This window comes from Siphateles boraxobius, unplaced genomic scaffold (genome assembly GCF_051911475.1).
Source record: "Siphateles boraxobius isolate OS27281-9 unplaced genomic scaffold, OSU_SipBor_1 51, whole genome shotgun sequence".
Lineage (NCBI taxonomy): Eukaryota > Metazoa > Chordata > Actinopteri > Cypriniformes > Leuciscidae > Siphateles > Siphateles boraxobius.
In genome coordinates, this window is record NW_027509153.1 from 1,912,312 (window position 1) to 1,935,000 (window position 22,689).

The 22,689-nt window shown below is 40.6% G+C and overlaps 2 non-coding genes across 2 annotated transcripts; both read left to right on the forward strand.

Annotated features, from left to right (window-relative positions):
- Positions 1-11,701: 11,701 nt before the first annotated feature.
- trnak-uuu (transfer RNA lysine (anticodon UUU)) lies at positions 11,702-11,774 on the forward strand. The gene has a single exon. It is a non-coding gene; the product is annotated as a tRNA-Lys (tRNA).
- Positions 11,775-11,894: 120 nt separating this feature from the next.
- trnas-uga (transfer RNA serine (anticodon UGA)) lies at positions 11,895-11,976 on the forward strand. Its single transcript has one exon. It is a non-coding gene; the product is annotated as a tRNA-Ser (tRNA).
- The last annotated feature ends 10,713 nt before the right edge of the window (positions 11,977-22,689 follow it).

Genomic DNA, 22,689 nt, shown 5'->3' on the forward strand with positions numbered 1-22,689 from the left:
TAAGATTTTAAACTTCACATTTTACTGTAGCTTTTACCTAATTTTACATGGTCTCTTAACCAGTTTCAAAGCATGTCTGTTCATTATTCATTTGATCTTAGGAAAGTCAGCTGGATTTTGGTTCATTATCACTATTTTGCTTCAGCTTGCTCTAGCAGGCCGATAACAGAAAGACAGACACAGTTACCATCCCTGCCTCCACTCAGACAGTCTCTCTCTCTCTAATGGCGCTTTTCCACTACACAGTACCAGCTCGCCTTGGCTCGGCTCGACTCGACTCGCCTTTGTTTGGTTTTCCACTGTGTAAAAGTTGTACCTGTACCTGCTTTCGGGTACTTTTTTTCGTACCACCTCCGGCGAGGTTCTAAGCGAGCTAAGGCGATACTAAAATGTGACGTAATACAATGCCGACTGCTGATTGGTCAGAGAGAATCGTCACTATTCACTGCGTCATCATTGCACGCGGCAGACGGAGTATCCAGAATAACCAGAGAATAACCCCGCCATTTTTAAATAGTTTGCCCAGATATACTAAACTTACTATTATGGCAACTCGGAAGAATATGCCGTGGTCAAACGAGGAGGTGCAGACTTTCCTATGTTTGGTTGCCGAAGAAAGGATCCAGCGAGAGCTTGATGGGGCAACGAGGAACGAAAAAGTTTATCAAGAAATCTCCGAACTGCTGTCCACACATGGCTACAACAGGACTTTCCAGCAATGTAGGGAAAAGTTAAAAAAACTGAAAAGTGACTACAGAGCTGTAAAGGACCACAACGGCCGCAGTGGTTCAAACCGAAAAAGCTGGAAGTGGTACGAACAGATGGACGGTATCTACGGCCATAGACCGGCGAGCAACGGGAGGGAGGGTGGACTTGACTCGGCCACCAGTTTGTTGGAGTCGCTGTTGGAGGATGGTAAGTGTTTAAAATTTACATTACATTAATCATGTAGGCGCACTCTGCTTGAGAGTTTTGTTTTCTGTAGGCTGGCTTTTGAAAAGCTGAAGCTAACTTATAACATCGAAGACTGTAAACTTGTGTCGCAGATAACAATTGCTGCTACCGCTAACTATCTGCCATTGCTATTTTCGTATTGTGTTGACTTTTGTATGATCTTTCTATCTAGATTCCTTTTCGACGAGCGAGAATGGTTCAGTGACTCCCACTGATGCCACGTCGGCACCGGAACCAGCGGCACCATCGACACCAACAAGATCAGCAGCGTCGACACCGAGACCCGCAGCAGCGTCGACACCGGCAACCGGTTAGTATAATTGGAGAAAAAGTAAACTCTTCTAGCCTGTTGTCTGTGAATCTATACACACTTTTTAATATATCATTAATCGTATCAATAACTCATTAATATAACGTAAACGTACTTGCATAACAACAGGAAGCATTCCCAGTTATGGGAATGCAGGATTCATTAATAAACCTGTTCAGTATTTTTATAACTTTCCAGACGTACACCTATACTGTACACATGGTATTTTAAAGTTGACATTTACTAAAATAGATGTTTAATAAATACATTAAATACATTTACTCAGATGTTAAGTCGTTATATACTATATAAGTAATAGTAAGTTGTGGGCTTGTCTTTTTTTATGTAGAAGCTGTAATGATAATACATGTGAACAATTTACAACACACACAACCTTTGAATGAAACGTGACTTGTCCGTTTTTCTTTATAACTCATTCATTGTAATTATTTTTTTGGCCAGGACGGAGGAAACGAAAGAGGGAACAGGAGCATCTGACTGTCCTGAGGGAGATGCAGACATCGGATGTCGAGCAGCTGGAATTGAACCGGGCACAGCGGGAGCGCCATTTACAGATGGCACTCGATGATGCAGCACATGCCCGAGAACTAGAAGCGGCTTTAAGGAGAGAGGAGATGGCTGCAATGTCGTCCTTCAACCAGGCCTTTCTGGGAACCCTGAGCCAGCTTGTCCAGGCACTGAACCGGCGGGATGCTGTTCCACCGCCCCTGGACTGAAACCCCTTTGTTTATTTTAATTTAATGTTTGCACTACATGTAACATATGTATATAGTTGGATGTGTGAATTTATATTAATATTATATTTTTTTCTATTTGTATGCGTGTTTAAATAAAACCTTTTTGAAACTTATTACAAACAGTGTCTTTTTTTGATGGTTTGCCTTTTTACAAGGGTTTAAACAAGTATTTTCAGATTTTATACTGTGATAACCTTTAATGAAAAACAGCAGAGACAACATATTTAATGATAATGTATTTATTTAGCAATTAAAATAACGCATCAGACCCTCCCGTACATCTCTGCCCTCCTCCTCAACACCCTGTGCCACTGGCACCACAGGCTCTGCTGCTGCAGGTGCATCCCAGTCATCGTCATAGTCCTCTCCATGACTCTCACAAAGGTTATGCAAAGCACAGCAAGTAAGAATCATAGATTTCACGATTGTAACATCACAGTCATTTCTTTTCATGAGGCAACGCCACCTTCCCTTCAGTCTACCAAAAGCGTTTTCAACCACTACCCGTGCTCGACATATTTTCTTGTTGTAGATCTTCTGTTCTACTGTCAGCCGTCCAGTGTCAGTGAATTGCTTTAGGAGCCAGTTCTGCAGGGGATAGGCAGAATCTCCCAGGATGTAGTAGGCAACATTCACCCCACCAATATTCCTGGTGTAAGCTGGAAAGTGGTTGCCACGGCTGGCCAACTCCCACAATGTGGACAGTCTTAAAACACGAGCATCATGCAAGCTGCCAGGCAGTCCTGCAAACACGTTCCAGAACAGTCCTTTTCCATCTACAACACCTTGAAGGACCTTGTCTCTCCATCACTGGACGCAGTTTGTTGTACAAATATATGAATGTTTCTTCCGACATTCTGAAGTTCTGAACCCACTGCGCGTTTGTGAAACCAGGAACAATAACATCCCACCACTCGGTAGCTCGGTTGAAAGCCCAAACAGACGGTTTGCCGCGGCGACTTTGCAAAGCTAAACAGATCTGAAACACATAAACCATGCACATTTTAGTACGTAATACTGGTAGCTATAAAGTTGATTAAATACTTTGCATATAGTATAGTATTTACACATATGCAAACGTTAGCTATGTTAGCATAACTTACCCTCTTGCGTCGGCTTTGAACAACCGGATTCGTCTCGTAGTCTGAACTCTGTAGTAATTCCCAAACTCTCCTGTTTTTTTCAGCAGTGTTTCGTTTTTCTGCCCTCAGCCTCTCATGAAACAACGTTTGTCTTCTTGCTGTGAGAAACAGCCACATCCCGAGGATCAAAAACAGCATATACTCGATTTCCCCCATTGTCCTGTGTGTGTGGGTAGCGGATGTGTGTCGCGTATAAGATTACGTCACGGCAGTTTCCTGCGGCGTCGCTATGACTACCGGGTACTATTTGTGGCGGTACTATCTGCAATGGAAAACGGAGCGAAAAGCGAGCCGAGTCGAGGTGAGCCGAGGCGAGTCGAGCCGAGTCGAGCTGGTACTGGTAATGGAAAAGCGCCATAAACAAATAATCTTTTCAACAGCCTCCTAAGACTGTAATTTAGACAAAATGTAATATTAAATTTATTACATTAACCTTTTACCATTCACCTTTGTTATCCAGACTCTTCTCAAACCTACAAAAGCCTGTCTTCATCTTTAGCCACCACCATGCCTAACGACCTTCAGGAGTTAAAACTATGTTATAGACATATTAGCTCAACATTAACTCTTCTATACATTTTACTTGCCCATATGGCAACCAACATCATGTCCCTCATATAATTAAGTTTTGTTAATGTCTCCGCAGCAAATAATGGCAATCACCTCATGGAATCAGCTGGCTCCTGAAAGCCCACTCCCGTTAGCTATTTATCTTTAATTTTCTTCTCTTCAGGGTGTTGTCCCCTGGCATAGTTGCAGACACTTGTCACAATGAAAAACAAGACATACAATCAATGCGGTTTCTGGTGAGTGGTATAGAGGAACTCACATTTCTGGGTCAGACTGCCGTAACATTAATGTTAACCTCACAGCGCATCTCACCTCTCAATGCTCTGCTGACCCCGGTGGCCTCCAGTAATCAGCGCTCAACTCTCATACCTTTCTCACAAATAACACCTCCATCCGGAGGTGCCCAATGTTCGTGACCCCCTGCGTTAGGCTGTCCCCTGGCCAGGAAGATCATCCCGTCATTGAGTAGCCACTCGTACACACGTACACACTGGTGACCGCTCTTTCCCAAAACAATCAGTTTTCTTCAACAGAACTCAGCTGTTTTCTGGAGCTTAGGAAAGGCACGTTCAAGAGTCACCAGAGCCATTCCGATTGCCTAATAGTGTTCACAGGGAGACAGGTTAATAACAACAGTATTTAATCACTTAAATCCATTAACTATCTTAAAAGCAGCAACCTAGCTACTTAGACTATACTCAGTGAATTTAGATCACAGCCGTACATTCAGTGTACTTCATCTGTAGCCGGAGCCATCGGTCCTGAATGGTGGAGACTAAATGAGACAAAGTTGTTACTGGTCCTAAAATACGCTAATCAAAATGTCACCTCTATCGTTTAAGGTCTGTATTATTTTAAAGACTTCTTTAAAGTCATTCAGTTTTACTTTTAACATTTTTAACATTTAAATACAAATTGCCCTCTGAATGGTAATGATTTCTTTTAACATCTCTGTGTCTATGGTTTTCAACTGAAACACTGTGCTTTACTATAAATAGCTTATTATCACTTATGACACAGGCTCAGATAACAGCTTTTAGCTGACATTGAATGAGAGAGAGACTCTGAGGCATTCAAGACTGGTACACTGCTCTCTCATATACTTCTAACATCAAACTTTTATCTACCATCTTTTAACTCTATCCCAGCTTAAGGCATCTTTGCCAGAAATTACATGTGTTTTCAAATAAACATAGTTTTACAGTTGTCTTTTGCCCACGTCAGGGAATCTAGACATTACAAATTTCCATTCAGATTGAGTCTCTGTCGCACTGGCTGTTTCAGCCACAGCACACATCAGATTTAGATAAGCGAACTGTTTCATTACAGCCAATAGCAGACTTATCTTTTGAAAGCAAAACATCAGCTTCTAGCTCTTTCATGGTCAACTTTTCAAGCTGTTTGTTTAATCAGATGCCTTTCTACACATTTTACATTTAGCAACTGTTAATTCAGTAGCCTACTACTTCTGCTTATTTGTTCTTACATAAAAATAATTATTCTAGTTCTCAATAACGTTTCACATTTCTCAATCTCAATTTTAATTGTCAAGTTCTCAACCATAGTTTAATATTTGACTTTAGTTTTCTCTTGGAGTTTATCAATCTCCAATTAGGATTCACACTATAAGTTTGACGAGGCAAGCACTCTCTGCTTGTGATACTTTTGCAGTTATTGTAAATCATCTGTGAGATTAGTCTCTCTATATCATCTAAAACCTTTTTAAAATGTTTAATTACAACACAATCATCCTTTTAGTTACTTTGATATATTTTGCAACTCACATCTGTTGGAGTCATTAATTTTACATCAACCTGTATTCATCAATTCACTTATAAAAATTACTATTATAGAAATTACTATTATAGATATTTTCTTCAAAAGGATTCACTTTAAGACTTCAATCTTTTGACCTTTTTATCTCTTATTTCTCAGACGAAAAATGTCACTGTCGTCATTTAAACACTGATCTACTTTCAAACCAATATTATTACCAAAAATGTGTTGTCATTTTATCACATTTTAAACACCTTCTCGGTGGGCATTTACAGTTACGTATTAAATGGTCCTGATGACCACCATTAAAACACTCTCGGCTCCAACTTACTGCACACCCTTGAAGCAGTGTGTCCCAAACAGGAATGCAAACCGAGCTGATAAGCAGTTCTCTGTATTCTTTTACAGTCCACCAGTGGCTGATTTAATCATAATAGCCCAATCATAATCTTCATCATTATTATTGGCAGAACATTAATTGTCATAAGCTGCAAAATATTCTAAGTTGTTTTCACAAAGTGTCTGTTTAACTTTAGTCACACTTGTCCAAGGAAATGATCTTCGACCCATAATTTAATATACTTGCTTTTTGTAATCATCGTAAGCAATACAAGGCTAAACATTTTAATTTTTCAGTTTCTTTGTTTGTTTGTAGCCAGTCAAGTTGTTGTTTAAATTTCCAAACAGAAGCAAAACTTATCAAGACAACCATTTACTTAATAATTTCTGCAAATTTCTCTGAAGTGAGGGCTTCAGAGCACAGCTGCTTACAGCGTTCGCTCTTTTCTGTCTCACTATTAGTTTCAGGACTGTTCAGGTTACTGATCAAGTTACTCAGTTTGTCTGCCATATCTTAATAACAGTTCAAACTCACCTGAAGTCATTGCAGAAATGGAGGCGGCGATCTTTGAACAACACAGCTTGGCTTCTCCGTGATGAAACTGCAGAGTATACTCCAAAATCACAGTTACATATACTGGTCCATGCCAATTTGGGTCACAACTTTTTTTTTCTTTTTTTTTTTCTCTCTCGGGATCGTTCCTGATGCATCCCTGGCAAACAACCCTATTTTTGTTAGTATCCCTAACTGCCTGATTCACTAAATTCGGGGATCCCCTATCTGAGATGGAAGAGATTGAGCAGTTTTACGGTGCCACTGGACCTGCCGTCCAGGGACGTACTCTGCTGGGGTGGTGCTACACCATTAATGCCCAGCGGGGCCCACACAGAGCACGCTTCGCTTGCGCTGTCTGCTGCCGTTACCCTTAACGACGCTCTCAGCGACTTCTTATCCTCTCAGCAGTAGGCCTACAACTTACTCCTTCACTCGCCTCATCGGAGTGAAGGCTACTTACTCCTTCACTCGCCTCATCGGAGTGAAGGCTCTCCCGCTCTCCTTCAAAATCTCTTCCAGTCAGACAGCCCTAACAATTAATAAAAGCTTACTACCTTGTGTGTTGATTTGCCAGAGATGTCACCACGGAATGATTGCCCGCCGCATCCTCCACCAAACTGTAAGGGGTATACAGTTAAAGACCCAGAACCAGATATGAAGAATGAAGACCCAGAGTCAGAATTATAAAAAATTAAAGAAAATATTTACTGAAGATAGTTTGCAGTTTCATCAGCAGAAGTCAGCTTCAATACTCGCACAGGAGTTCGTAGGCCGCCCCGCTTACAGTTACAAAGATCACAGCAGTTATACGATTTCCAAGGTCTAAGCTACGTCATTGCTTACAGGATGAATGATTCTCATTGGCTATGAAATAGATAAACACAGTAATTTTCCACACATATACAGATAGACTGAAGCATATCTCCATCGATTATGCAGCTGAAGTTAGGCACGTCATGACCTTCCAGGTCGCAGATTTGGGTTGCTGGGCGCCAGCATGTCCAGAACAACAACTCAGTCAATCTCCAATAATGCCAGTGGTTCCTTAACCTGTAACCAAGAAGACTAACACACACACCGACACACAGCTTTTCCAAGGTTGGATTTGGCCAGGCTCTCACTATAAACAGGAGAGTCCTCTCAAAACATCAAGATAATGCGTTCTTTCTCTCAAGGATAGCTAAACTTTAGTCTAACTGGAAAGAAAGGCTTTAACAAAGAAATGGCCCCTTAAACGATTGGCTTCAATGACCCCTATATGTTTTAACACATTGAAGACCTTTCTCAAACACAATACAAGTCAAGTCAAGTCAAGTCATCCTCATTTATATAGCGCTTTTAACAATGTAGATTGTTTCAAAGCAGCTTTACAGAGATAAAGATATAATTTAAGGTAACAGAGATTGGTTTGGTTTTATAGTGGCTCTTGAAAAATGTTTTTTCCAGCTAAAGTTAGTTTTAATTGATTCACTTCCATCTAAATGATAGTTTGTTATTAAGGGTAACCTTCTTTCTCTCAAGGATAGCTAAACTTTAGTCTAACTGGAAAGAAAGGCTTTAACAAAGAAATGGCCCCTTAAACGATTGGCTTCAATGACCCCTATATGTTTAAACACATTGAAGACCTTTCTCAAACACAAAACAAGCCCCTATTTCATTTCTGGAAGCTGTGTTAAATAAGCAAGCACTGCATTCAGATATCAAATACAGACATTAAAGAATACATGAAAAGAACATTTCAGTAATCACACTGGTAACTTATATAAATAAAGTAAAATCTCCAGAGAAGTCATTCAATTCATTTGATATTTAGAAGGAAAAATATTGATTAATACCTTAATTATAATCAATCATTACATATACATTGAAGCAGCAGTGGATTCCAATCCACCCCCTTCATCTTGCAGCGGAAGCTGATGGTGAGGGCATCGGAGGAGTGTTTTTGGTCATCTGTTTTTGCTGCTGTTTTAAAAGATACTGCTGCAAATTGTACATTTTGCTGCCTGGCACACACTTCTGCCTCATTATAAAGAAAGCATATCCGTCTGCCCTGGTATCCCAAATCTTCCTCCAAGTGTCTTGTGCTCTGGATCCAAATCCAACAGTATTGTCATCCTCTGTCAAAACTGGCACTGGATCTGGCCTTTGAGACAGATACTGTTTAAGATCTTCAATTTCCTTGAAGCTTCTTGAATACTCAAGAAAGGAAATGAGGCTATCCTTGCATGGACCCTCTGGGTTGCACTGCCCAGCCTGTTCTTCTTCCTCAACCTTATCGGACAGGTACAAAGCATAGCTGACATCATTCTCTAATAACAACTTGAAAGACTTGCCCTTGTACTTGCCGAACTGAAGAATGCATTCTCCCAACACCTCTTGCTTGTCAGAGACATCCCCTCCTCTATGTAACACAACAGAACGGGCGTTCAACTTGACCAGATCTTCTCTTTGAGGTGTTGACTTGTCCTGCAGTGAAGGGTTGTCTTTAATTCTTTTTGCCTCTTCTGATGGGTCCCGGCGTAAATGGCCCGACGGGCCTTTCCTGAAAGACACTTTGACTTTCCCTGGGAAGAACACTGTTTTCTTCATGATGCTGTTCTGAAATCAGAATGTATTCATTAGCGTCTCAGCATAAGCATTTAAATACTTACAGTAACAAAATGAAATAAGACAGTTAATACTAAAGCATCAGTGATATACATAAAAGAGTTATTTTACAATGCTATAATATTCCATAATATTACTGTTTCTTAACTGAATAAATGCAGCCTTAGAGCACGTACTGTTTATTAAATTTGCATTATTTAATATTCATTATTTAAATTGCTTTAAAAATTTATATATGTATATATAAAAAGTTAACAAGTTAACTAATTAAAAATGTTAAATTATACCATTAAATTGTACACATATATATATATATTTGTTTCTAATTTAAATGTAATATATGTGTGTGTCTGATATTAATTACATTATAGGAGGACCAAACCCGCAGAAATTAAAAATTAATAAATAAACATGTAAACAAATAAAAAGATAAATTTGATAATAGGAAAATAAATAAAGGAATAAACGACTTGATAAAATAAATATGATTTATTCTTTATCAAACTAATTTTTGTATTATTTCCCTTAATTTATTTTCTGCTTTTATTTATTTGTTAATTAATATTTATATTTGGTCAGCAAGACCAACCAACCTAATTATCATGCACATCAAAAAAATGTAAGAATAGATATAAAACTAAAGAAAGAAAATTAAAAATAAATAAAGATTAAAATAAATAAATCTGGAAATAAATACATATTGGAATAAATAAATAAACAAATAAATGAATGCATAAATAAATATAAGTATAAATGGAGCAAACAAATAAATAAAATAATAAATAAATACAATTAAAAATAATACAAATGCATTAAAATATAAAAGCAAAAAATTATAAATTAGGGGAAAAATATACAAAAATACATTTGATTAAAATGAATCATGTTTATTTTATCAAGTCTTTTATTCCTTTATTTATTTTCCTATTATCACATTTATTTATCTATCTATTTATTAATTCATTTATTGATTCATTTTTAATTGCAGGTTTGGTCCTCCATACTACTGCACATTACATCTTACTGCACTGTTAACATATATTTTAAGCATATATTTAACAGAATAAATTAGTGACGGAATAATGTTCTTTGACTTGTTAGGTGTACTGTTTCTTATCGTCACAATCCATTCAACACGATAACAATACGATTACATGACAATATACATGCAATTTAAATGATACAAATATTTGAATAATAATGTATATGCGGTCACCTGAGGGAAAATGTGTCTGCAATTTGCATACCCTTTGGTAAATGTATTTCATGAACAATGCTCACCTAACAAGTCAAATAACATTATTCCGTCACTAATTTATTCTGTTAAATTCATATTCAGTCAGTATAGTTCTGACAGCATGACTTAAGTATTACTTCATTCATTTACTCATTTATAATCATCCAGTCATAATGCAGCTCCTTCTTTAAAGATCTTCTAACATCTAAATAATGAATTAAATCAGCTCATCTTCATCTTCAAGTCCACATGGGTGTCCTAGCAGAGTAACAACATGTATTGTGCACATGAACCCAAAATTAAATGCCACTTCGGTTGATATTTTGTAATAAAAGGCAAGAACATTCAAACAAATGTCCAAACACATTTTTCGGTCACTTCATTTGAAATAGTATATGTATAAAGATGTATATTTTCTAAACGCTAGGTGTCAGTACACTCACTGGCTGTTACCTAGAGTGCCGTGGGCTTGCTATTTGTTCCAAACAACATGGCTTTTGACGCAAGTTTACAGTAACGATAAAAGCATGTGAAGATGCTTTCCAGCATTGACAGCATGCGCCTGCTTTAGTTTGTAACCTTCTGGAGGCCTAGCTTAAACTTTATAAAAGGAAAAAAAGTCACTGTTACAGGATTACCCTTGTAAAGAGTTATATTGGTAAGAAACAGTTTTGTCTACAAGCTAAAGATGACAACACCCCTTTGTAGTCTGGAACATGTCGGGTAGACCGGTAGCTCGCTGTGATCGTATAGTGGTTAGTACTCTGCGTTGTGGCCGCAGCAACCCCGGTTCGAATCCGGTGGGTTTTCTGGGTGCCATTGAAATTGAGCTCCATGTCACCACCTCTCCTCACCCCGTCCTTCAAACTACTCTTTTTGTGCACGGCGCGTGTCCTTGATGTGCTCTGGATGTTCGAGTGAATTGAAACTGGGACCTTCTTTGAAAGCATGAGTTCACAGGTTCGAACCCCTAGAGTAAAGACTGAAAACGAAACGCTCCTATTGATTTCGGAAGAATCTTGTTTCAGAGAGAATATGGTGCGTGTATATTTTCTAATCGCTAGGTGTCAGTACACTCGCTGGCTGTTACCTAGAGTGCCGCGGGCTTGCTATTTGCTACAAACAACTGCGCCTTTGACACAAGTTTACAATAACGATAAGAGCGCGGCAAGTCAACAGCATTGAAGCGTGTGAAGAGGCTTTCCAGACAAGTAGCAGTGAGTTTTTGTTCTTTTTCCTAGCATTATTTTCCTTTAATGACTATTATCATCAGTCTAATAGGCTGCATTCTCACTAATTTACAAATATATTTTGACATACCAGAGGTTTTGACGGCCGTTCTGAATCTTCGAAGAAGGAAACGCAATGCATTGGAGGACACTCTTTTTTCTGCGCCAATACGATTCATTTTGCTGTGCGTTCGCACGCAGCACGCACGCTTCTCGAGCAAGAGCCTGGATAGCTCAGTCGGTAAAGCATCAGACTTTTAATCTGAGGGTCCAGGGTTCAAGTCCCTGTTCGGGTGAACGAGCCTCTTTTTGTGGAGCGGTACGTTTTGTTGTTGAGTTCTTGCTGATCTACACTGGCCTCGGGCAGCGACGCTGCAAGGCAGCAAGCCAAACGACATGCCCCTTTCAGACAGCTTGTAGTCGTGGCCGAGTGGTTAAGGCGATGGACTTGAAATCCATTGGGGTCTCCCCGCTCAGGTTCGAATCCTCCCGACTACGTTGACAGCATTCGTCTGCTTTAGTTTGTAACCTTCTGGAGGCCTAGCTTAAACTTTATAAAAGGAAAAAAAGTCACTGTTACAGGATTACCCTTGAATAAAGTAATGTTGGTAAGAAACAGTTTTGTCTGCAAGCTAAAGATGACAAGGCCCCTTTGTAGTCAGGGACACGTCGGGTAGACCGGTAGCTCGCCGTGATCGTATAGTGGTTAATACTCTGCGTTGTGGCTGCAGCGAATCCGGGTCACGGCAAGGTTTCCTGGGTGCCATTGAAATTGAGCTCCATGTCACCACCTCTCCTCACCCCGTCCTTCGGCCTTCTCTTTTTGTGCACGGCGCGTGCCCTTGATGTGCTCTGGATGTTCGAGTGAATTGAAACTGGGACCTTCTTTGAAAGCATGAGCTCTCAGGTTCCAACCCCTTAGAGAAAAGGCTGAAAACGAAACACTCCTATTTATTTCGGAAGAATCTTGCTTCAGAGAGAATATGGTGCGTGTATATTTTCTAATCGCTAGGTGTCAGTACACTCGCTGGCTGATACCTAGAGTGCCGCGGGCTTGCTATTTGCTACAAACAACTGCGCCTTTGACACAAGTTTACAATTACGATAAGAGCGCGGCAAGTCAACAGCATTGAAGCGTGTGAAGAGGCTTTCCAGACAAGTAGCAGTGAGTTTTTGTTCTTTTTCCTAGCATTATTTTCCTTTAATGACTATTATCATCAGTCTAATAGGCTGCATTCTCACTAATTTGCAAATATATTTTGACATACCAGAGGTTTTGACGGCCGTTCTGAATCTTCGAAGAAGGAAACGCAATGCATTGGAGGACACTCTTTTTTCTGCGCCAATACGATTCATTTTGCTGTGCGTTCGCACGCAGCACGCACGCTTCTCGAGCAAAGAGCCTGGATGGCTCAGTCGGTAAAGCATCAGACTTTTAATCTGAGGGTCCAGGGTTCAAGTCCCTGTTTGGGTGAACGAGCCTCTTTTTGTGGAGCGGTACGTTTTGTTGTTGAGTTCTTGCTGATCTACACTGGCCTCGGGCAGCGACGCTGCAAGGCAGCAAGCCAAACGACATGCCCCTTTCAGCAAGCTTGTAGTCGTGGCCGTACCCTCCGGCGAATGGACAGCCTAACTATTCCTAACCATTTGTTACAAGTCCTAACACAAGTCCTAACACAATCTAAATAAGTCCTAACAATTCCTAACACAATCTAAATAAGTCCTAACAATTCCTAACACAGGTCCTAACAATCCTAAATTACGTCCTAACAGTTCCGAACAGCGGGTCCTAACAGTTCCGAACAGCGGGGCAAAACAGCCATTGGCTGGACGGGCCAAAACAGTCATTGGCCGAAACATAGTCTCGTGACCACCGTCATAAAGAGCGACGGCGCGAAAAGGACTCGTCATTCACCCCATCACTACCTGAGACGGTTTTGTGTTTTGATGCAGGCAAGTACAGTTTAATTAACATTTTAACGTGAAAGAGAAAAATTATCTATTCGTTGGACATTACAGTTCAAACTCGGTTTAGGTTGCACACGTTTAATTCAGCTATCTTTATTTGTAATTCGTTGTTTTAACACTTTTATAGAGTTCGGAGGCCATGTTTTGATATAGTGATATAAATCGCGGCCTTCATACTGCAAAAGCTTAGCCGAACTGGTTTAAGATAACAGTATATAGACTATAAATGAGGATAATAATTCCTATGATGATTAATGTTAAAATACAGAGTGGTGACTTGTTTTGTATTAACCATAGAGTGTACAAATAAAACCGTAATAAAAAGCCTAATAACTTTAGAAACTAATTATGTTATAATTTTTACATAATGAACTGCTTTATTTTTACTCTCTGTTGCTTTTTACTGCTTTCAATTTATTAGTTTTTTTTTTTCAATCGCTAACAAGCGCTTACCCATACTTCAGATAATTTTTCTAAACTCTTAAAACAGACTCACACCCACAAAACACAATTGGCCAAATGGATGATTTTCTTCTCAAAAACACATTTTGAAAAACACACTCTTCATTTCAAAATAGAACACATCTTTCTCTGCATACACTAACTTTACCAAAACACTGAAAATCTGACTCAGACTCAGAAATTATTCTGTCAAAGAATAACACTTGTTTTCACGTCACAAGGTACATGCAGTCAATCAAAGTACACCCAGTTTCAAAATACTGGCTATTGTTGACATTACAAAAACTTCATAGACTTTAGTGTTTCAGTTTGAAAAACATGCAAAACATGCAGTCCACCGTTTTTACACTACATTTCTTGGTTGGGAATTGTATGTCCACATGTACAGTAACTTTACTTTTTTCCAGCCTCTCTTAGTGAAAGACCGTGGTTGATTACATGGTCAATGATAGTGGCACGGATTTCATCACTGACTACTGTTCTTGCAGCCCTTGGAATGCCACCACCACACATTCTTACACCTTTACCTTGCCCTCTCCTTGGGCCTTCTCTTCTCCCTGGCCCTGCTCCTCTCACTTCACCTCTCATCTCTCACTGCACCCCTCACTGCACCTCTCACTGCACCTCTCACTGCATCTCACCTCTCACTGCATCTCACCTCTCACTGCACCCCTCACTGCACCTCTCACTGCATCGCACCTCACTGCATCTCGGCTCTCACTGCACCCCTCACTGCACCCCTCACTGCATCTCACCTCTCACTGCACCTCTCACTGCATCTCACCTCTCACTGCATCTCACCTCTCACTGCACCCCTCACTGCACCGCACCTCTCACTGCATCTCAGCTCTCACTGCACCCCTCACTGCACCCCTCACTGCATCTCACCTCTCACTGCACCTCTCACTGCATCTCACCTCTCACTGCACACTGCACCCCTCACTGCACCCCTCACTGCATCTCACCTCTCACTGCACCTCACCTCTCACTGCACCTCACCTCTCACTGCATCTCACCTCTCACTGCATCTCACCTCTCACTGCACCTCACCTCTCACTGCACCTCTCACTGCACGTCACCTCTCACTGCACCTCTCACTGCACCACTCACTGCACCCCACCTCTCACTGCACCTCTCACTGCACCTCTCACTGCACCCCTCACTGCATCTCACCTCTCACTGCACCTCTCACTGCACCTCTCACTGCACCACTCACTGCACCACTCACTGCACCCCTCACTGCATCTCACCTCTCACTGCACCTCACCTCTCACTGCACCTCTCACTGCACCCCTCATTGCACCAATTTGAATTTAGTGCAACGTAATCATTCATTCTATTTACCATAGTTTAAAAATTGTCTTTTAACATGGTTAAATTAACAAACATACGTAATTTGACAACCATCCATGTGTAAAATCCCTCTTCTACATAAAATTTGTCTTAAATGTTTTCCCCTAAGCCTTTTCTTTAAATTTCATTTCATTTGTATCTCTCTGAAGTTGTTCTCAAGTTGTCTGGTATTTACCCTGTTGTTTCATATTTATAGACATGACTAAGACTGGTAAACCAGACTCATACTGGCATGACATCATGTGCAAGTATGTCCAAGGGAAGTACCACTTCTCAACAGGCAAGAAGCCAGGGGCGAAGAAGTGGAAGCATGCCTTGGAAAGAATTAATAACTGTCCATTACACAAACAGACCTGTGCATATGATATATTTGGGAAAATAATCACTTGCAAATGTGGTTATCATAAGGTATGTAATGAATGTGATTATTTTACCTATGCTGGTGATCATTACTAATTTAAAAACATTTTTTAATAAGAGAAAAATGTTCATTATTTGAGCTGTAAAGCCTGACATGAAATAATAGTCAGAAAAAGGTGTGTGTGTGTATATATATATATATATATATATATATATATATATATATATATATATATATATATATATATATATATATAATGCGCACAAACTGAGCAAAGCTGTGCAATTTAGTGCAAATGCTGTCAGTACACTAGATTAATTTCTTAGCTTTTAATGTAAATCAGTGAGGTCTTTATAATGGTATAACAGGTTACTTGAATAAAATGCATATAAATGTCAATTTAACTCGCAGTAAAAAGATGCCTGCACAAAGACCTGAAGGTGGGTGTTTTTACAATTCTACTTAAAGGTGTATTACTTTCCTTAAAGAACAACAACCTATGAATCAGACGACAGTTTGCATGTAGTAATTGTGTACAACATGTTTTTCAGCAAAGTTTTGATTTTGATAATTTGCAGATTTTGAGACCTAGGGAAAACACTAATCCTAGGGAAAACACTAATGCTTTTTTTACAGTCAGCAGAGCAGACAGTGTTAGGCATGCAAGCAGGACCACAGAGCAGTGCAGGCATGCAAGCAGGACCACAGAGCAGTGCAGGCATGCAAGCAGGACCACAGAGCAGTGCAGGCATGCAAGCAGGACCACAGAGCAGTGCAGGCATGCAAGGAGGACCACAGAGCAGTGCAGGCATGCAAGGAGGACCACAGAGCAGTGCAGGTGCAAAACCTGCCTCATGGAGCAGTGCAGGTGCGCAGGCAAGACCAGCCTCATTGAGCAGTGCAGGTGCGCAGGCAAGACCAGCCTCATGGAGCAGTGCAGGTGCTCAGGCAAGACCAGCCTCATGGAGCAGTGCAGGTGCTCAGGCAAGACCACTGAGCAGTGCAGGCGCAAAACCAGCCCCAGAGAGCAGTGCAGGCTCAAGATCAGTCCCAGAGAGCAGTGCAGGCTCAAGATCAGTCCCAGAGAGCAGTGCAGGCTCAAGATCAGTCCCAGAGAGCAGTGCAGGCTCAAGATCAGTCCCAGAGAGCAGTGCAGGCTCAAGATCAGTCCCAGAGAGCAGTTCTTCAATAAAGTGTGGTCTTTGTGGTGAAGACATTGATGTGGACTGTTTCTCCGAACATCTGTCAGATTACCATGTCCAAGAATGTTGTGACCAGTGTGGTGCAAAAGTCTGGGGTGCGATTGGACTTCTTCACCACATTGAAACTAATCATCCTTGTACCAGTCTTGGTATCTTCTCCAACAACATCATTTACTGAATCACCCGCATACATTGAAGAGCAGCAAGGCGTTCCACAAACTGCACCTCAAACACCATCCCTGGAAATTAACCTGAGGCCTCCAGTAGTGAATTGGGTGAGTTTTCTCCCCAAACAGTTCTGTCGAGTTATTAAGCCAGCAGACCAGAAGTGGATCGCGCAGTGTCTATATGACGCCACAGGACGACTTAAGCAGCAGTTTTCTCAAAACTGGTTTCATCCACCAAGTCCCAGCAAGCCTACAACTTCACCTCCTGATCCTAAAACCTACTTTAGACAGCGTATGTTTCTGTGGGCCCCAATGAGAATGTGGGGTATTCCTCTGAAGTGCACACAGTGCAATAGGAAGATGCACCATTCAGGAATCTACACAAAAGTGAGGGAAGTCATTGATATTGACTCGAGATATTATTTAATTGGAGTAGACTACCCTCGCTGCAGTAACTGTAAGATTCCTGTCTGCCCTTGGAGTTCGGAGATCCTCAAACAACTAGATCCCTCCCACAGAAACAAATTCCCCGCTGTTCTTACCACTCACCTTGCACTTGACAGGAAGTGTGTGACTTTGTTGAAGCCTAGAACTGCTGGGAACAGCTCCAGTTTCTTGCAGCAGGCGCTTGAAGAAGTTCACAGCGAGGAGTGGGCAAGACGTACCATTAACTATCTGACAGACTGTGAATTTCACAAAAAGAAATGTGCCCTGACACAGGCTGAAGTGGTATATCAGCAGCCACCGCCTTTTTGCCCCCTACCTCTGGCACAGTGGTTTGAGACGGTTCATGCCAACGAGATCCTGAGTCACATTGATGAGCTAAAGGGTGTCATAACATCAACATATGGTAGCATCCTGAAGCTTGATTCTACCAAGAAGGTAAATGTATATAAAAAGAGGCAAATGCATGTTAATTTCAACTTGATGTTCAGAGATTTTTACCTGATTGTAATGTTTGTGTATTTATATAGATAACTAAAAAGCTTGCTGGTGGCATTGCGGACATTGCTACATGGATGACCAATGTTGGCAATGAGTTTGGCCAAGTCCTGAACTGTGTCCTAACCACTGGTGAGGGAGCTGGCATAGATGACTTGTGTCAGGGCATCGTAAAGCGATACAAGGATGCTGGGGAGCCAGAGCCAGCTGTGATTTACGTTGACCGGGACTGCTGCAGCGAGACAGGTTTGTTACATTAAGTCTTTACCTAATATGAATGTGTTTGTATTTCTAATTCATATTAGCAACCATTTCAGGCATGTTTCTAAATTACTAAAAACTAAATTTCATTCCTGTACATGGTTTTTCTAGGTGTTTGTTCATATTCTTTAAGAACACTCATAAAGAGAATTTTTAGAACTATTTACTATAGAAATTTATATTTTTTTAGATCTATTTACAATGGTTCTAAAATTCTTAATTTCTATTTACAGTAGCAATTTACTATGAGAACCCTGTTCAGTGTTTGCAATCAAGTAGACAAAAGCTTATGTAAAACAGCATTATTATATTTCTTTAATGATGCAAATGTAAATCTGAGAAAACAATCACTCCTTGTTTCTCATTGGTGTAGGCGTGACTCCAGTTCTTACCTGGTTCCGACCATGGAATATCACAGTGCGACTTGATGTGTTCCACTTCATGCGGCGGTTTACTGCTGGCCTTACAACGGCGCACCATCCACTGTATGGCACTTTCTGCTCCAAGTTGTCCAGCTGTATATTTGAATGGGACAAGGATGACATCTCTCGTCTTAAAGAGGCGAAAAAGACCATGCTTTTAAAAAAACATGGGGGTCATATTTCAACAGAGGCCCAAATCCTGTCAAGCATCACCTCCAGTGAGCTGGCCAAGCACTGCAGGAGGAGGACACGCGGAGTTGAAGAAACTCGTGTCTTGATACAAGGACTGCTGGACTCCATGTGGGAACTGACCGACACCACTGGTTTGCGCCTCATCAATCCAGAGAGCATGACACGTGTGTGGGAGGTACAGCAGAAACACTTACCTTGCATCCAAGATCCACCCGGTGTTCAGTTGTACACAAAACTGGGCTCCGGTTTACAGAAGGGTGACAAGGTTCTGGATGTACTGAGGTGTGGCAGAGGGTCCTCCTCTCTGGAAAGCTTCCATCGCCACCAGTGCACTTTTATTCCAGGTAAATTGAAATTATAAAACAATATTATGCATATATTTAAATAGTGTTGTCACAATACTGAAGTTGCTGACTTCGAAAATTAAAGGCACCAAATTGGAAACAAACCTTTTTCTTAGGCCTGGTGGTTCTGAGTGGGGGGTTATATAATAGTATTTTAATCATGTGAAACATTGTCTTTCAGGTTGGAGATGTAATGCACTACATACGCAGATGTACATGCTTGAGGGTGCATCTAGGTGGAACATCAACCGAGCTCATCAAGCTGTGGACATGAGTGGTACATCACTTACTAAAATGTATGATGTACGTTTAATGTCCCACATGAATGTCCTCAGCAACAGAGTCCTTGGATGTGCACTCCTGCCAGAATTCAAACCTCCTGGGAAACCCACTGGTAAGATTCACCATTGTACACACTATTACGATAGTGATTCCAGGCATCACTGTGTGTTTTCAAAGGCTTTGCATGCTGCCTGAACGCTAACCAATCAGACCATCGTTTTCATGACTGATCATTGCTGTAAAGGTGCTTGTTCCTAGTTATAAGATATGTCAGTTTGTGAAGTTGAAGTGTATTTGTTTTAGTTTTTCTTTTGTGATTTTTGCTTTAACATTTTTCATGTTAATCGCAAAATAGATTTTTCATTAGCAACACTACATTCATCACATGCACTGTAGCCTACTGCTTTAGCCTGATATATAGCTCTTATTACAAAATGTTTATTGAATCTTTATGGCAGATGAGCGTATAGCTGTGGAGTACTTGCTGGCACAGTCTGACAGAGGAGACCTGCTTTCTCCACTGGAGCAACATGAAATCGCCTTGCCAGAGATGGAGGTTGAAGTTCAGGAGGATGAGTGGTTGGATGTCACAATATGTGATGCGGCAGACCTCAATTTGGGCACACACACCCTTGCAAGTTCCAGCAGTCATGGTGATTCATTGATCTCACCTCTGGTAATGTCAATTTTCTTGATCGTTTTGAATTAAAATTACATAGGAATGTTAATGTTTTTAGGAGCAATGAATGAGTTGCTTCATGATTAAACGTTCATTTAATTAAAAGATTAATAATAGTCAATTTGAACAGTCAATTTTGTAACTGATGTTTATTCTTCTCTTTAAAATGTTTTTAAAAAATCTAGGAAACCAGTGTGCCAAGTGGTGGCTCTTACAGTCCTGACATTGAAGACATTTCCTGTGCTGGGCCCAGCACACCAGCTCCGGTAAAGTTTCTAATACCTGATGCTTGTAATTTGTGAATGGTTTATCAAAGTATCAAAATAATTTCCTAATCCAGGATTCTGTTTTTGTTTCCATTTCTAGGACAGTAGATGTGATTCAAGGGGTGTTCCTGGATGGGAGGCAGTGGATAACCTGGCAGGCTATCTCGTCAGTCTCAACCGCACGATCACTGGTTTATCAACTAACGAGATAGCAGAGATCTTGCGGTTGTATTCGTATTTGCATACCATTGATCAGTCCCCCTCCAAGTATTCCCTTAAGTGCAAGAAAAAGACCTTGGAAGGTCCTTGGAGAGCTTCTCGGAAGCGTAGTGGCTCAGCCCCTGGTTAGCAAGCAGCTGAGAGGTGAGTTAAATTGTAGTGCACCGGTGTTAAATTTGAGTCTTGTTGAATGCTCCCTGTATAATTTAATTCCTTTCAAAGGTTAAAAATACTTTAAAAAAACTGTTTTGATGAGATCCAGGATAGATCATAAAGTCTATCTCTCATTGCCATACAATTCCAAAACATAATCAGTCTATATGTTTACAAAGCTATAATGAACCATAGAATACTAATCATACATAATACAATCATGCATCTTTTTATTCACAGACTGTTCATGACTCATGGTCAGGCTGCCCAGAGACCTGATGCCAACAGGGTTTCAGAATGTGTTGCACTCAAGCTTCTGAAGGAATTCAGGGAAGCCAGAAATAGGCCTAAAGATAACAAGGGCAAAACCTTTCCCATTCCTCAGGCAATTGTGATGATTTATAGCCACATCAAGCAGCTGCTTGAAGACTGCAGAGAGCTACTAGACCAGACCAACTTGGTGCTAGTTACTATAAACAACACCACAGTGTCTTCATGGTGAGTTGGATTTCAGCTTCCTAAATTCACTTCAGTAATATGAAATCTATTCCTATGATGAACGACTGCACTTCTGAAATAATAAATCTTTTGAACTATTCTCTATTCCACATGTATTTGTATATAACATACATTAAATGTATACATTGTTTTCAGACACCGTCTCATTTTGAAACTTGCAACCTTTTATATGTCTGCCAAAAAAAGGATTTAAAAAATTTGGTAATAAATGCATACATTGTTTCACAAAAGCTTTTCAGAAATTCAGAATGTTACGGTTTAGAATACGTTATTGCTTATTACACAGCTTTCTGAAATGCTTGATTCTGATTTGTCAGTTGAGACATTCCACAGTCTGTTTTTCTCTGATAATGTTCACAAAGTGCGAAGTTCATCAATTACGAAATGAGGTCAATTCGGCTATAAATCAGCTGTAATGTTATCAGTTTAGTTATTGTCCAATAATGTCAGTATAGTCAAATTGATAATATTGCTGAATGTTAAAGGAACACGCTGACTTTTTGGGACTTTAGCTTATTCACCGTATCCCCCAGAGTCAGATAAGTCCATACATACCCTTCTAATCTCGGTGCGTGCTGTAACTCTATCCGACGCCCCCACCGCTGGCCTAGCTTAGCACAAATACTGGAGGTAAATGGCTCCATCTAGCATACTGCTCCCAATAAGTGACAAAAAAACATCAACATTTTCCTATTTACATGTTGTGATTTGTATAGCAACAGTGTGTACAAATAACAAGGCCATATGAGACGCAGGCTTCTTCTAACCATATACATACTGGGAAGTATATTCTCAGAAGGTGAAGCACTGCTACTTGGACGGAGTGATTTACTCGCAGCACCTGAGAACTGGTGAGGAGCAGAGAGTTTGCTCAGAGTTGGAGTAAATCACTCCACAGAAGTAGCAGTGCTTCGGAGATACGGTGAATAAGCTAAAGTCCCAAAAAGTCGGCGTGTTCCTTTAATGCTGAAGTATCCAAGTGATGGATAGTTTTTGAATAGTTTAGTGTACATAGTTTATAAAAACAAATCAGTAGAGATGTTTTGTAAATGTACTGTGGGTAAAGCTAAAAATGTCTGTTATTCTTTCCCAGGCTTCTCGACAGACAGAAAAGAACTGACCGGGACACCTTGCTACAAGGAGTGGAGCTTCCCCAGCCTGTTGGTTTGGCAAAGGAGCCACTGCCAAAGCCTAGAGAACTCCCATCTGCACCTGTTGAACATGGACATGTTGCCATTGAGTTCCAGGAGCCTGAAAATCGGGAGGGTGAGGCAGTTATACGCCAACGTAAATGTGCACGAACTGGAACTGCAGTGTCTTCTATTACGCACACAGACACTGGGCTTGTAGACACATCTCCATCTGGCACAGACTGGCCTGGGGTCCAGCACTTTCCTGGGTGGAATGTCTGGCCTGGGA